Source organism: Saccopteryx bilineata, chromosome 6, assembly GCF_036850765.1.
Source record: "Saccopteryx bilineata isolate mSacBil1 chromosome 6, mSacBil1_pri_phased_curated, whole genome shotgun sequence".
Classification (NCBI taxonomy): domain Eukaryota; kingdom Metazoa; phylum Chordata; class Mammalia; order Chiroptera; family Emballonuridae; genus Saccopteryx; species Saccopteryx bilineata.
Genome location: NC_089495.1, coordinates 38022721 through 38039750, shown reverse-complemented (window position 1 = coordinate 38039750; position 17030 = coordinate 38022721).

Sequence of the window (17030 nt, the reverse complement as noted above, 5' to 3'; positions counted from 1 at the left end):
TTTAGCATAGCCTTTTAACTATTTTCCAGGTTCTGGTTGATTTTGTTGTTCATAGAGCCTCAATAGCCAATGAATTATTGATCAGTGGTCACAGGAGAAATGGAATCTCTGTGTGGGGTTCATAACTGTTGGGGCCAGAGCTTGGCTAGGTGTTGGACAAGTAAATCAGTGAATTAATTCTCTGTAGGATAAAAGCAATCCAATAGACTTTAAAAAATATTAGATTATAACCTGTACCATGACTAATGTGACAGAGAATGGTGTATGTGTTTAGAGATGGTAGGCATCTTTGAAACTTTCTCGTCTAATTTGCTCATTTTTTAAATAAGAATATGAGGCCCCACGTGCTTATGTGAAGGTCACAAAGCTAGTTAAGGATCAGAAACAAGATTAGATCCTATGAGGTCTGACCCTAAGTTTTTATATAAAATACTTTAGAATGTGACCAGGAAGTCTGGCCTATCTCCCTCTCTGTCTCTTTCATTTATCTGTATCTCTATATCTATCTATCTATCTATCTATCTATCCATCCATCCATCTATCTATCTGGCAATATGTATAAAATTTGGAAAGTGACCCGGTTTGGCCCAAATAGCTACCATTATTAAGTTCCCTCAATAGTTTAATAAGGGGTCACTATTGTCAGAGTGCTTGGAGCCAATGTTCCTTTTCTTTCTTTCTTTCTTTTCTTTTTTTTTTTAGAGAGAGAGAGAGAGAGAGACAGGGACAGAGGAAGAGACAGAGAGAGGAACAGATAGGGACAGACAGACAGAAAGAGAGTGAGATGAGAAGCATCCATTTTTCGTTGCAGCATCTTAGCTGTTCGTTCTTCCTTTTCTTTTTCCTTTCTTTTGAAAGAGAAGAGGCTTGGATGCCATTGCCAACTTTGCTATGATTCTGTGACCAGAGAGAAACCTGCCTTATCTGAAGTTCAAGAATTACTTATTCAAAAGAACTAGAAAATTAGACAAAAAGCAGAGTGAAGGGTGTTTTTCTAGTTGGGTTTTGTTTCTTTTTGCACTTTGAGTAAATCTTGACTAGTGGGCCAGTATACTTGCTTCTGGCCACTCTCAGTCCGGTGGACCTAATTCAATTTCAAAGCTCTTTTTCTGCAGTTCCTGATATCATCAGCATTTTCAAAATGTGTTCGGACTGTTGTGACACCAGATAGTTGCACTGTATTGTCTGAGGCACTGGGTGGATTTCTCATCTTCCAACCACCTAGGAAATTTTCTTATAATTTCTTTAATTATAATCTGGTAGTTTTGTTACTTTATCCAATTCATTAGATGTTTTTGAATGCTAATGTTCTGACACCCATGTGCAAAAGGTAAAGAATTACTGTCCCCCCAAAACTCATCTGCTAGAAGAGAAATATAGAATACGAACATTAATAACAATAGGAAGGAAGTGACTGACCATAAGCTCGCAGTCAGGGAAGGCTTCCCAAGGTAGATGCTGTTAAACTTAGCTTTGATGCTATTAAACCTGGGAGGGCAAAGAAAGATCTTTTGGGCATAGAAGAGAGCATGTGTTAAGGCCAAGAGGTGTGGGAGAATGCAGTGGGTGTAAGAGAACCCATAGGCTGGAGCCAGAGTGTGACTCAGTATTAACTGGATGGCATTTGGTTTCAAGTAATGGAAAAGCTAAATAGGGTTGAATTTACTCAAGATAAGATAGCTATTGGCACTGGTTTAGCTGTTTGAAGGTCAACAGGGACCTAGGCTTCTATTTCTTTGCTCCATCTTCAGCATGTTGACCTTCTTATTCAAGGTTGTAAGAACATTTTCATGTTCAGATGTCACATTTTCAAACCAGAAGGAGAGCAAAGGAACCAGCTATGTGAGTTCTATTAAGTGAGAAAAGCGACAGCTTCCTTAGAAACCTTGTATAGACTTCTGCTTATATCTCATTGGCTAGAGTGTGTCTCATGGCCACCCTGGGCTGCAGGGGATTGGAAAGAACCCCCCAAAGTCAGAGTTCTGTTAGCAGGAGGGGAAAGGTCTGCCATCGTGTTTGAGGTGCAAAAAGTGGACTGAAGACACAGATGAAGGCCAGACAGAGAAAGGCCTGGGGCGCCCCACTAAGACGTCAGATTTTATGTAGAAGGCACTGGAAAACTATCTGAGGATTTGCATTTGGGGAATGATGTGACTTGCTTTGTATTTTATAAATGTGATTCTTGCAGCAAATTGAATGCTGGAATAAAAGGGGCAGGACCAGAGATGGAGAGAGAGTTAGAAACCCATTGCAGCAGTCCAGGGAAAAACGATGAGGGTCTGGCCTTAAGGAGCGGGGTGGAAATAGAGAGGACAGATGGGTGATGTCTGGGAGGTGGGCTTGGAGGACTGAGGAGGGAATGTCTAGGGTGAAGCATAGAGAGGACAGATGGGTGAGGTGTCTGGGAGGTGGGCTTGGAGGACTGATGAGGGAATGTCTAGGGTGAAGCATAGGATGGCACCCAGGATTTTGCCAGGGGGTGCAAGTGAATTCCCAAATGTTTCTACAACTTGAAGTTCAAGCCTCAGTTTGCAACGCATGCAAACACACAAAGATGATCTCTTACAATTTCATCTTAAAGTTTTGGTTATCTTTTGGAGTTTGAAGGTACCCCTTCTCTTGTTTTCAACCCACTTTGGAGGTGGTTAAAGAGATCAGTTGTCCTTCAGAAGTTGAGCCCCAGAAGTGGTGTCTCTAACTTGCTTGGAAGAAGTACCTGCTCCATAAATAGCAAATTTGGCAGGAAAGCTGGGTGAGGCCCCATGATTATATAAAAACTAGTGTTCATTTTACATAAAATGTCAAGTTGGTCTTTAAATAGCAGTCTCAGAAGCACAAGCCATTTTATTATCCATTAAGTCATTTAGCATCCACTATACAATTTTTCAAAATTATTTTCCCCAGAGAGGTTGCCGATATACAGTATTCTTGCAAAAAGGGTGGTGAGAGGAGAGGGGAGAAATTGTTGAAGAGAGAACATCCTGCAAGCAATGTCTTATTGCATTTGCTTTATAATTTAGGGAAAATGCAGATATCGAATTTGAGACAAATTAAGAAGAAAATGTTTAGTTGCTGTTGTAAACTCAGGGTTTTGTTTGGTACAGTTCAATAAGAGTTTTCTGCTTTGCTGCCATAGTTGTTTCTATCTATGGTACCTGCATTCATAAATTCTTTACTCTGTCCCGAGTCTGACTAGGACCCTGTATTAGACGCAAACACAGGTCCAAATCTTTCACCCTGTCGGGTGCTTGTCTGGTTGGGGTGACTGAGTCTGCACACTTCAAGTACCTTAAAACCCCCTGTATAACATGCAGGGGGCCTTTACTACCTGGACTGCTGCACCTAGAGACCTTACTGCATATAATTGTAAAAGGCCGCAATAACAGGGACTCTTAAGAAGCATAGTTTTCAGCAGGTCTTCAAACATCTTAAAGGCTGCAGGCAAAATCTTGAGTATATATCCTTACAGACTTTCTGTTTTCTGGGACAAGGATCCAGTGTTTATCAAATTCTCAAGAAGGTTATTGTCTACCAGAAATGGGAGGAACATGACACCAGAGCATTCCAATCCCTCAACAATTTAAATAAAAAGATATAGATTATTTGACAGACCCCCCAACCAAGTTACTGTCCCCATGAAGCTGGGGGAAAACACACAGGCAGAGTGATGGGTAGAGCTGGGCTCATCCCCATGGGATAACTCCTTTCAGCAAACCCCCTCCCAGCTTGTAATCTGAAGTTGGGCCTCAGAAAAAATTTAAATGTGCAGGTGTCATAGACCTTTGAACTCTCTGTGGATGGTTTTCCCTGGAAGGCCCAGGGTCCCTGATGTAGAGAGAAGGGGCCTGTGTGTGTTCCAGGATATTTCTGAGCCATGCAACATTCAGGTTTGGATGGGCTGGCAGAAAAGTCTCCTTCCATCTACGTCTGTCACTCAGTGGTTCCTTACTTTTCTGGGGAGTGTCTCACTGGGGGATGTGTGTGGTTTGGAAAGAGAATTTGCAGTGAGGTAGAGTGCTTTGTATTCCTTTTGTTGAGGCTCAGGAACCAAGGTGAATCCTTGAGGTCAACCAGGACGCTGCACAAATTGCTCAGGGCCTGCCCCTTCCCACTGAGTGGGGGCTTATTGGCCCAGTGCTTAGGCCTGAACTGGCCGAGTTCAGTGCTGTCTTTACCTTTAATGCAGGTGACCAGGAGTTTGTCTTTTTAACATTGTTTTTGGAATCATTTGTCTTTTTTTCTTCTAACCTAGTGTGCAGGGTCCCTGGATCTCCTTGTGTTGGGCTGGCACTTTCGAAGGATGCTGGGTTGGTAAGGCCCAACATTTACCTCTGCCACACCTTTTCCAGGTACCTCAGGGGTATAACAACTGTATTAGGAAAAACTCATTTTACTAAATGACTAAACAACTGTATTAGGAAAAACTCATTTTACTAAACCACTGGTCTTAGACCAGTGGTTCTCAAATTTTTTGAAGTCGGGGTGCATTTAAAATCCTATAAATAATTGGAGGCGCACTATATACAAATTTCTGAGAAACATGTTATAATAATTAAGTCAAATATTAAAGAAAAAATATAAAGTCTAAGCGTGCTTTTATGGTAATTAAACAAAATAAATACGACAAAATTAAATTTATTCTGACATTAAAAAACATTTTTATGTTACATTTTTTGAGTTATGTTTTTTAGAATTTGTAAAAAAATAGGGGTTAGAAATTTTAAAAAAAGACAAAAAAGTTATCTTTTTATATATACAGATATGTTCTTAGTAAGATCTAGTGAATTCGGCAGGTCCCAGCATGAATGTGTGTTTTTTGTTTTGTTTTGTTTTGTTTTCATTTTTCTGAAGCTGGAAACAGGGAGAGACAGTCAGACAGACTCCCGCATGCGCCCGACCGGGATCCACCCGGCACGCCCACCAGGGGCGACGCTCTGCCCACCAGGGGGCGATGCTCTGCCCATCCTGGGCGTCGCCATGTTGCGACCAGAGCCACTCTAGCGCCTGGGGCAGAGGCCACAGAGCCATCCCCAGCGCCCGGGCCATCTTTGCTCCAATGGAGCCTTGGCTGCGGGAGGGGAAGAGAGAGACAGAGAGGAAAGCGCGGCGGAGGGGTGGAGAAGCAAATGGGCGCTTCTGTGTGCCCTGGCCGGAATTGAGGAATTGAACCCGGGTCCTCCGCACGCTAGGCCGACGCTCTACCGCTGAGCCAACCGGCCAGGGCGTGTTGTTTTTTCATTCTTGTGTTTTTGAGAAACATTCTTCAATGTTTGGGCGTATATTTGAAAGGCAAACTCTCTTTTCCTCATCAATACCTTGAAGAATTCCTCTCTTTTTACTCTTAACTGTGTTGAGGGTAGAAAACCCTAATTCACATAAATAGGATGTTAAAAATGGTAGTAAAATGTTCAAAGCTTTTTTAGATATTGCCACATATTCTTCTTTTATAGAAATCCAAAAGGCTTCAAGAGACAATTCCTTATATTTAATCATAAATTCATGATCAGTGGATATAGCTGCCAGTTCTTCTTCTGTTAATGTTAAACCAAAATCACTTGAAGCTTCCATGAATGGATTTCTAATCCTATCGTTTTATTCAGTGTTAAGTGATGGAAAATGCTATAAATTAAATTCTGCCCGTCAGCCTTCAAGTCCTATTTTATTAACTTTTGCTCACTTCCAGAATTGGATTCTTCAATATCACGCTTCTTTTTGAGAAATCTATCCATTTTTTTGGGTATATTTATCTAAAAATAATATAATGATGTGTTAATAATAAATATAATAATGATGTGTTAACAAAAAGAGTAGTATTTCCATAATGAAATGATATAATAAAGTAACTATATTTATTTTTATATCTGGGCACATGTTGCAAACCAGAGCAGCTAGTAATTCCAGGTCCTGAATGAGAACGATGTGGAATTAAGAAAATATGTGGAATTAAGAAAATATGGGTTGAGAGGGCCCTGTAATTGTTGCTGGCAAGAACAAAGCATGCCCCAAAACCGCATCTTGCTTTATTTATAGGGCAAAGTGAGGCCATTAGTGAATCAATGAGATCTCTGATCATGTTTCCAGGGCAACCCAAGAATTTTACCAAGTGCAGAAAACCCCCACCATACATATCATCTTAACTTTACACCAAACAAAGGATAGAAGAAACTTGCCTCCAGTCTTTCTGGGGAACATGAGGGTAGTGTAAACAATCCAACACCACAGCTTAACAGCCTTTTGCAACCTAAGCAGGCAAGTGAGGTGGGGGTGGGGGGCAGACTGTCAGCTTACAGCCAATTCCCCACACCTCTATCCCCCAAAATCTAAACTCCAAAAATCCTGCTTTTTTTGGGTCCCCAACAGCCACATATTTCTCTGGAATACCATAGGGTGTACCTGGAAATCTTCTAGGGCACACCAGTGCGCCCTGGCGCACACTTTGAGAACCACTGTCTTAGTCTGTTCAGGTTGCTATAACAAACCATCATAGAGTAGATGGCTTGCAAACAACATAAATTTATTTCTTTTTTTAAAAAAATTAAGAGAGACAGAGAAACATTATCTTTTGTTGTTGTTCCACTTATTTATGCATTCATTGGTGGCTTCTTGTATGTGCTCTGACCAGAAATCAACTCACAATCTAGCATTTTGGGACAATGCTCTAACCAACTGAGCTACCTGGCCAGGGCCCATACATTTATTTCTTATAGTTCTGGAGGCTGAAAGTCTGAGATCAGGGTGCCAGCATGGTGGGGTTCTGGTGAGATCTTCTTCCTGGCTTGCAGACCACCAACTTCTTGTGTCCTCACATGGTGGAAGGGGTGAGGGAGCTCTCTGGGCCTCTTTTATAAGGACACTAATTCCATCACGAGGACTCCACCTTTATGAGCTAAGTACCTCCCATGAGCTCCACTTCCTAAAACCATAACCTTGGGGATTAGGATTTCAACATAGGAATTTTGGAGGGACACAAACATTCAGTCCATAGCACTTGACTTAAAAGTTATGAATATATGGGGAAAAGAATTAGACAAACATTCAAACATAGACAGGATTCTCACACACAGCTATTTCTTCCAGGATTTCTACCACTAAGAAGCCCAAAGCCCTGTGGTTTTTGCTGCCTGTCAGCATGTCCGGCATGTTCTGGAAGCAACTCTTCTGCAAAAGCCCACGCGCGCTCAGGGGAGTTTTTTCTTGGGCCCATTATTTCTATGAAGTGGTTTCTCCCAAAGGCCAGCTCTCAAATTGTTTCCATTGTTGGTAAAAAATAATCACAGCGAGGAACCCCAAGCTCTTGATCTAAACAGCAATTTCTCCTTCTCTGTTTAAAATCGTTTGTGGTTGATATCAAGTGAGGCCAACACAGTCTTTTTCCCTTCAGGTTTCCTTCTTTACGCTGCTTGGAGGGGTGACTTTCAGCTCCACGCCCCCTCCCCCGAAGGTGCAGAGTGCATCTGCTCTAAATGCTCTGTGTGTACCCAACAGCAGCTGATTATATATTATTCACCAGCACACTAAATACAAAGGCAGAGAGACACAGCGCTTGATAGGTTAATTTGGAATGTATTTTGTTAACAAACAAACAAATCTTTTAAAAGTATAGAAAGAAAGAAAGAAAGAAAGAAAGAAAGAAAGAAAGAAAGAAAGAAAGAAAAAGAAAAGATAGAGAAAGAAAGACTTCAACAATTTGAGTTGGCTTTGCAACAGAGTGACCTCTCCTCAAGAATTCAAATGAATTTTGAGAATCCCCTTAGAAGTGACAGCCCAAAGTGTAAGAATGATAAACGGCTTTGGCCTTGATAATTTTTATTAAGCACTAAATGTCACATTTAACCTGCAATACTGAAAGCAATTACCCATGTATCAACAGTCAAGCAGCACAGAGCAATGCCTGGAGCAGCGCATTTGGCTCCATCTGGGAATAAGGATTTTCAATTAGGAGGCAAATAGCTGCAGAGGGGCTTGGGTCCTCCAGCGGCTCCCAGAGGAGGCCTGCAGAGTAAAGTCTTCATAGGCAGTGTCAACAGATCATCCCCAGCCATCTGCTGCCGGAGCAGCGCTTACTTTATCAAATCTCAATATTTACAGACGCTGATCAGCTCGTGGGACCAGGATGGCTCCCTGCCAGGGAGTTCTGGGAAATTCATTTTAAGGTGTGTTTCAGTAGGCTAATTAATTTACAAGCACCTGTTTCATTGCTGGGAGCTGTTAGCACAGCAGATGAGCCTCAGCCCGGGAGGGAGACTTGATCCTGGCTAAATTGATTTCAATTGATTTTAATTTGCTGATGGCACAGTTGTAGGTTTAACGTGAGCATAGCCTGAAGCCCCATTTTTTTTTTTTTTTTTCCTTTTTGGAGTGGGCCTTGTGGCTGGCTTATTTTTTGGCCCTGTCATTGCTGGAAGTGGCCACAGCAGGAGGCTTGCACGACAGACACAAGGCTGCAGTGAGCTCTTGAGAACCACAGATACGATGTCAAATCAGACGGTAGGTATTAATATTTCCAGTTAACATCCAGGATGGCCAGTTAGATTTGGGTTTCAGATAAACAACAACTAATGTTTAGTACATATGTGTCCTGTGGAGCCAGCGTTATTTGTTTATCTGAAATTCAAAGTTAACTAGGCGTCCTGGATTTCACCTGCTGGATCTGGCCACTGCAGTTAGGGGGCTACTCAGTCACACAGGAGCAAGTTTTGCTGCTAGCTGGGTGGTCTCCCACGCTGCAGAGAAGTTCCTGGTATGCAAACTTAATTTTTATTTTTAAGTCAAAAGTTGATTCAGAATTTTTACCTCCCGGCAAGGCATTCCACTTCTGTTACTAGGTGCTTATACTTCATACAAATATATCCTCTTAGAGCTAGAACCACAGTTAGTAAGCTCCTTGCAATGGCAGAATGAACCTGCTATGGACTGAATGTGCCCCCATCCCTCCAATTCCCATATGGAAACTATAACCTCCAATGTGATGGTATCAGGAGGTGGGGACCTTTGGGAGGTAATCAGGAGTCGAAGAGGTCGTAAGGGTAGAGCCCTCATGATGGGATTAGTACCCTTATAAGAAAAGACCTCACTGTGGAGAAAAAGGAACCCTCATACACTGTTGGTGGGAATGTAAAGTAGTACAACCATTATGGAAGAAAGTATGGTGGTTCCTCAAAAAACTGAAAATAGAACTACCTTATGACCCAGCAATCCCTCTACTGGGTATATATCCCCAAAACTCAGAAACATTGATACGTAAAGACACATGCAGCCCCATGTTTATTGCAGCATTGTTCACAGTGGCCAGGACATGGAAACAACCAAAAAGCCCATCAATAGATGACTGGATAAAGAAGATGTGGCACATATACACTATGGAATACTACTCAGCCATAAGAAATGATGACATCGGAACATTTACAGCAAAATGGTGGGATCTTGATAACATGATACGAAGCGAAATAAGTAAATCAGAAAAAAACAGGAACTGTATTATTCCATACGTAGGTGGGACATAATAGTGAAACTAAGAGACATTGATAAGAGTGTGGTGGTTACGGGGGGGAGGGGGGAATGGGAGAGGGATAGGGGGTGGGAGGGGCACAAAGAAAACAAGATAGAAGGTGACAGAGGACAATCTGACTTTGGGTGGTGGGTATGCAACATAATTGAACGACAAGATAACCTGGACTTGTTATCTTTGAATATATGTATCCTGATTTATTGATGTCACCCCATTAAAAAAATAAAATTATAAAATAAAAAAAAAAAAAAGAAAAAAAAAAAAAAAAGAAAAGACCTCAGAGGACTTGTTTTCTCTCTCTGCTTTCTGCCATGTGAGGGCATCGTGAGAAGGCAGCTGTCTCCAAGCCAGGAAGAGGGCCCTCACCAGAAACCAACCATGTGGGCACCTTGCTATTGGGCTCCAGCCTTCAGAACTGTGAGAAATAAATGCCTGTTGTTCATAAGCCTCCCTGTCTGTGGTGCTTTGTTGTAACAGCCTGAGCTGACTAGAACAGAATCCGACAGATTAGGTTTTGTTCAATGTCACACACTAATTAGGGTGAGGACCTTGATTGGTGCTTTTGGTGACAATCAGGGGTTTAAAGTTTGGACATTGCGAATCTACATGGAATGAACATAGCCCAACTAACTGAAGCTCATTTGTGTAGGGACCCAGCTCCCCATTCCAGTTTCCCATGCCTTCTGCCTGGGTCTTCTCCTTCATGAAGGTAGTCACCAGATGTTGTCGCCTCGCTCTATTCCAGATCTTCATTACATCACAGGGTGATTGCCAACCAGGTCCTCGCTGTCACGTTCCACACTCTTATGTTCTAAGAATTTATTCTTAATCAATTAAACTCTTTATTTTTCAAAATTATGTTGTCATTTATTCAAGAAATTACTGTGTACCTACTTGTACAAAATGAGGTGCTACACGCTGAGGGAGTCAAATCAAATATGAAGTCTAGACATATACCAACAAAATGCATGTAACAAATATGCATTTATCTATAATCTGAGTAGGATTTTGCCCCTGGTATTAAGCCTTAGGGAAAAATTCACTTCTTGGTCCTCACAGAAAGATGGCTGGGCTGTCTCCGGTGCTGAATATCATCCTAATGGGAGTTGGGAGGACAGTTTTCTTTCTTTTTTTAAAAAACAATTTTAAATTTTATTTAGAAAATTAACTTTAAGAGGATGACATTGATCAATAAGAGTACATAGGTTTCAGGGGAACATTTCTATAGCATTTGAGTTATTTTGTTGTATACACATCACCCAAAGTCAAATCATTTTCTGTCACCTTATATTTGTCCCTCTTTATACCTTTCCCCTCACTCACACCCTTTCCCATTCTCCCACATTCCTTTACCCCTGGTAACCACTTCACTTTTATTTATGTCCGTAGTCTCAGTTTTATATCCCACCTATGTGTGAAATCATACAGTTCTTAGCTTTTTCTAATTTACTTATTTCACTCAGTATAATGTTCTCAAGGTCCATCTATGTTGTTGTAAATGTCATTATGTCATAATTTCTTATGGCTGAGTAGTATTCCATTGTATATATGCACCACATCTTCTTTATTCAATCCTCTATTGAGGGACACTTTGGTTGTTTCCATATCTTGGCCACTGTGAATGATGCTGTGATGAACATGGGTGTGCATGTGTCTTTATGTACCAATATTTTCAAATTTGGGGGGTAGGTACCCAATAGAAGGATTGCTGGGACATATGGTAATTCTATTCTTAAGTTTTTGAGGAACACCATACTTTTTTTCATAATGGTTATACTAATTTGCATTTCTACCAACAGTGAATGAGGGTTCCTTTTTCTCCACAGCCTTTCAAGAGCTATTTCTCTTTTTTTTTTTTTTGTATTTTCTGAAGTTGGAAATGGGGAGGCAGTCAGACAGACTCCCTCATGCGCCTGATTGGGATCTACCTGGCACGCCCACCAGGGGGCAATGCTCTGCCCATCTGGGGTGTTGCTCTGTTGCAACCAGAGCCATTCTAGCACCTGAGGCAGAGGCCATGGAGCCATCCTCAGTGCCCGGGCCAACTTTGCTCCAATGGAGCCTTTGCTGCGGGAGGGAAAGAGAGAGACAGAGAGGAAGGAGAGGGGGAGGGGTAGAGAAGCAGATGAGTGCTTCTCCTGTGTGCCCTGGCTGGGAATCGAACCCAGGATTCCTGCATGCCAGGCCAATGCTCTACCACTGAACCAACCGGCAAGGGCTCAAGAACTATTTCTTTTTTTTTTTTTTTATTTATTTTTTTATTTTATAATTTTATTATTTTAATGGGGTGACATCAATAAATCAGGATACATATATTCAAAGATAACAAGTCCAGGTTATCTTGTCGTTCAATTATGTTGCATACCCACCACCCAAAGTCAGATTGTCCTCTGTCACCTTCTATCTTGTTTTCTTTGTGCCCCTCCCACCCCCTATCCCTCTCCCATTCCCCCCTCCCCCCCGTAACCACCACACTCTTATCAATGTCAAGAACTATTTCTTATGGTGCATTTTAAGATGGGCCACTGGTAAACCTAAATCCAGTACAATAAAAGCCATATAAAGTGGGGGTCCCAAAATAATTCTAGATAATGCTTCTGGTCTGACCAACCTTGAGCAGAGAACTGGATGAACCCATCCTTCAACAAGCCTTCCTAGTGGTTATTTCTCTTGATGAAATGTTGACAAATACTGAGTAGCATTGATACCCAGCCAGCAGGCTAGATGAGTTTTTACTGCCTGCCCAGAGTAGCCATGAAGCTGTCTAATGTTCCTCCAAATGAAGAGCTGAAATCAGCTTTCCTCAAATGTCTTCATTCCTGCACTGCTTTCCTGATGTTTTCACTGAGTGCCATTTATATGTCATTAGCATTTTCTTCAACTTAATTTTCTTCTAAAAGCTTAAATTACTATTTTTATTTTATTTTTTTAAATGTTTAGTAAATGTCTTCTATTTTTATTTTTTAATTTTATTAAATTACTATTTTTAAAATAGCTATTTTAGTTTTTAAGTCAGCAGTACCATGCTTGAAGTCATGGGTTTGATGCACTTCTTCACTTTTCTTGTCTTGTTACTTGTTCCTCCACACATCACCCAAATCACCTGCATGCATCCTGAAGACTACATAATCCCAGAATAGATGAGGTAGCAAAGCCCTTCAGAGAAAATGAGGAGTCTGGCATCAGTAGGCTTAAACAGAGACTGCATCTCTTTCGCAGAGGGGAAGAGAGCACCCAAGCATAAAGATTCTCCATAAAAGCCATGTAAGACTGTCTCCTGTGTAGAAAAATCATGGCGAAAGTCTCAAGGCTCTGGTTGCAAATGTAGAGATGGATTTAGGGGCACCATCTCTGGATGCCCACAGTCCTGTACTCTCCCTGCAGCTGGGCAGTGTTGTGAATTCAGGCCTTATAGGTGTGGAACAAAGCATAGAGACAAACCCACTGAGCAGGTGTCTCTAGAATTAGACTATAAATAGATTATTAGAGGTTGGGACCCCTGGGAAGCCGCATCTGGTGCAGTGTGTAGGCCTTTCTTCTGGGAGAGCTCTGGGGATCTTCAGCTGAAGACAGGAGGCAGGGGAGTGGGGTTGGGCCTGGGAGAAATCAGGATGAGCACAGTCTCAACACTGAACGCAGCTGGCCACACAGGGTGCTCTGAACCTAGCTGGCCTTTCAGTGTTTCCAGAGTTGGGGCAAGAAGGCCAGCCTTTTCTACCCTGTGTGGGCCAGCCTTCAGATGCAGGCTGCACTGGGAGGGAGGTGACTTGGCATAAGATAGCCCCTTCTAGCCAAGGCAGTTCCAGAGGAGAGCTGACAACTGAGGGCCGTCTGCCAACAGCGCTCCCTGCAAAAGGAGAGCAGGACCTTCATGTCTTAGGTCGGATTGGTGGGGATCACAGCACCAAGTACACTAATGAGGGGGCAGGCATATTTGATGGCAAGTATGTATTTACCACTTTCAGTGTGCCATGAGTCTTTTAAACACATTATAATGAATCCTCACAGAAAACTTATGAGGAAAGATTTTTCGTTACTCCCGTATAGTGTATGACCAAACTTGCATCCAGAGATGATGAAGAACTTAGCCAAAGACAGCACACACCTGTAAGTGAATGAGCCAAACATGAGGCTGGGTGCCCTGGCTCCAGAGCCTGTCACACTATGAGTTAAGTTCTATACCTATATATGTATACACACATACACATATGTATATACATATGTACTGTGTGTATATATAGAGACGTATATACATATATAGGAATGGTATGGGCATATGTATGTGGAAAGACACATAAGTATATATAAACCTCACTTTGTACAGTAGTTAAGGTGCCATGTGCATCAGTTTGTGGATGAAATAGAAATATTACTCTCTATAGTGCATTAAGAACCATTGTTAAAGAAGAAGGCCTGGAATGTAGAAAATGTGGGTGGGTCAGCCTGTGAGGATAAGAAGGAGGAGTCTGGAGTTCAAGATTTTAGCCACTGAATCCCCGTCACAGTCATAGGGGTTGATTGAAGAAGTAATTTGAACAGCCTGCCTCCCAAGTTTGCACCTTACTTAACTCATCGGAAAGTCTCAGGCCACATGGTAGAAGAGCCCGGACTTGATGAGCAGCTCAGCCAACTGCAAGGCTCCTCTCCTCTCCAAGCACAGCCCCTGGTCTTCCACCCTTTCCTCTCTCCGTCTCATCTCCCATCTGGTATCTGGATCCAAGGGTGGATCTGGTGATGCAGGGCAGTAAAAGCTGCCTACCAGGCTAAGAGGGTGTCTCTATTTGCACTGGGTGCTATTGTTGACAAGCCATTGAGTCAGGCTTTGAAATTCAAATACAGTTCTGCATGGCTGCACTTATTTTATCCTGGAAAGAAAACCTAAATAAGTTTTATAACAGGTGCTCATTTTAGCCATTAGGAAAACAATATAAGTATATTACCTGTACAACAACTTTACTTTTTTTTTTTTTTTTGCATTTTTTCTGAAGCTGGAAACAGGGAGAGACAGTCAGACAGACTCCCGCATGCGCCCGACCGGGATCCACCCGGCACGCCCACCATGGGGCGAAGCTCTGCCCACTATGGGGGCGATGCTCTGCCCACCCTGGGTGTCGCCATGTTGCGACCAGAGCCACTATAGTGCCTGAGGCAGAGGCCACAGAGCCATCCTCAGCGCCCGGGCCATCTTTGCTCCAATGGAGCCTTGGCTGCGGGAGGGGAAGAGAGAGACAGAGAGGAAGGCGCGGCGGAGGGGTGGAGAAGCAAATGGGCGCTTCTCCTGTGTGCCCTGGCTGGAATCGAACCCGGGTCCTCCGCACGCTAGGCCGATGCTCTACCACTGAGCCAACCAGCCAGGGCCTGTACAACAACTTTAAAAAGTGCCCTATGCTTGTGAGCCTTCCAAGATAAGTTGGTTGCAGAATTCTCTCAATGTAACAGAATGAGTTAACTTGCTACGTGAGCTTATTAATTATAAGCCAGCTGAATAATGGTGATTGATATTAATAATGTCAAACTTAATTTTGGAATATATCAAGTCCTTGTTAATGACAACAGAACTGTGCCATCTGCAATGGGAAATACTTGCATTTCAACATTTTAGGGGAGTGGGGAGAAAACATATGGACAGCTCATCTAAAAATACATGAGGTTAAAAATACTATTTGTTTCCCCTACTAGACATGATTGTGTGATTCATCAAAAGATTTTTGCTACCCATATTGACACTTGAGGTAGTATTAACAGGCAGATTTTGAATAAGTGTTAATCACTAGCATTTCTAAATTGAGCACATATCATTTAGCTCAGATTGGATTTCCCTCACATATGCAAAGATTTTGGATAAATAAATAAAAGCTGTAAAATGTTTGTTTTCTTTCAATTTGAGAGTTCTTCAAAATGATCAGGAATGCAATGGTCATCTATATCTCTGCCTAGAGTCTTGCATGTTTTTCATGTAGAATATTGTTCTGAGAAACACAGACTTTAAATTTTTAGAAAAGTAAATGGGAAATGACAGCAAATAGTACAACTGGTATGGTGAAGGTTCCACAGTCATTGAAGACAAAATGTATAATTTTCATTTTAAGGAAGGCCTGAGATCCCACCAGACAGGGCTCATTAATTTAAGACAGTTGAACTCACAAATCTCAGAGTTCACAATTCAATTATGAAGGGAGATAATCTTCCTACGGTGGTTTATTTAGCTTGTAATTTTTAATTAACTCTGCTCTGTGAGGGAGTGCTGCCGATTGCAGCCTGGACCTGTCGTCTCACGGCTGTTGATCTCCATTTTAGTAAGCTGTGACCAGGCACATGCACAGCATAAAACACCTTCATCCTGTCTCTGCCACGTTTGGTTGATAACCTCCACAGTCAGGAGTGGCTTAAACCTTCTTTTAGTGGAGCAGCAGCAATATCTAGAAATGATTGGGCTGCGTCAGAACCTATTCATGACAACTGTCCCTCCTCTTCCTTTTGGAAGAGTCATCAGTTTGGGCACTAAAACTAAATAATAACATATTCAAGAAGACCGCTTAATAAGAGTATATTTGAGGTCCTGGCCAGGTAGCTCAGTTGGTTTAAGAACGTTGTTCTGATATACCAAGGTAGCAGGTTTGATCCCTGGTCAGGGTGCATACAAGAATCAACCAATGAATGCATAAATAAGTGGAACAACAAATTGATGTCTCTCTCTCTCTCCTTCCTACTTCCCCTACCCCCCCAAAATCAATAAATTAAAAAAAAAAAAAAGAGTACGCTTAAGATCTACTTGATCTGTTCCTGTCCATGGAATTCCCAGAATACTATCCTAATTTTACTTTAAAAAAAAAACTTTTCTTTAAAATTTATTTTTAATTATAATTTACATATAATATTATATTAATTCCATGTGTACATTACAGTGATTAAATATTTATATAATTTATAAAATAATTACCCCAATATGTAAAGTACAGCTTAGGGAATAGTCAGTAATATTGTAATAACTATGTAGGGCAGTGGTTCTCAACCTGTGGGTCGCGATCCCAGCGGGGTCGCCTAAAGCCATCAGAAAATACATAATGCATATCAGGTATTTACATTCTGAATCATAACTGTAGCAAAATCAGTTATGAAGTAGCCACCAAAATTATTTTTTGGTTTGGGGTCACCGCAACATGAGGAACTGTATTGCGGGGTCATGGCATTAGAAAGGTTGAGAACCACTGATGTAGGGTGTCAGATGGGTACTAGATTGAGCGGGGAGATCACTAATTTCACTTCTCGTAATGAATATCACTCCTGCCACCTTCTTCTTCTATGAACCAGACTATGGCTTACCTGAGCAACTTGATTTCTGATCTCTTCCTTCCTTGACTTGTAGCAAAGCTGAGGATACCAGGTGGCCCTTACCAGTGGACGCTGTCCCTAAGGTCAGGGAGTAGGATAGAATAGCGGGACTCTGAGGAGATCAAAGGCTTTAAAGAGTTGTTGAAGGATGCCACATACCATTGAGGGCAGTGATAATTTGTTCATCAGG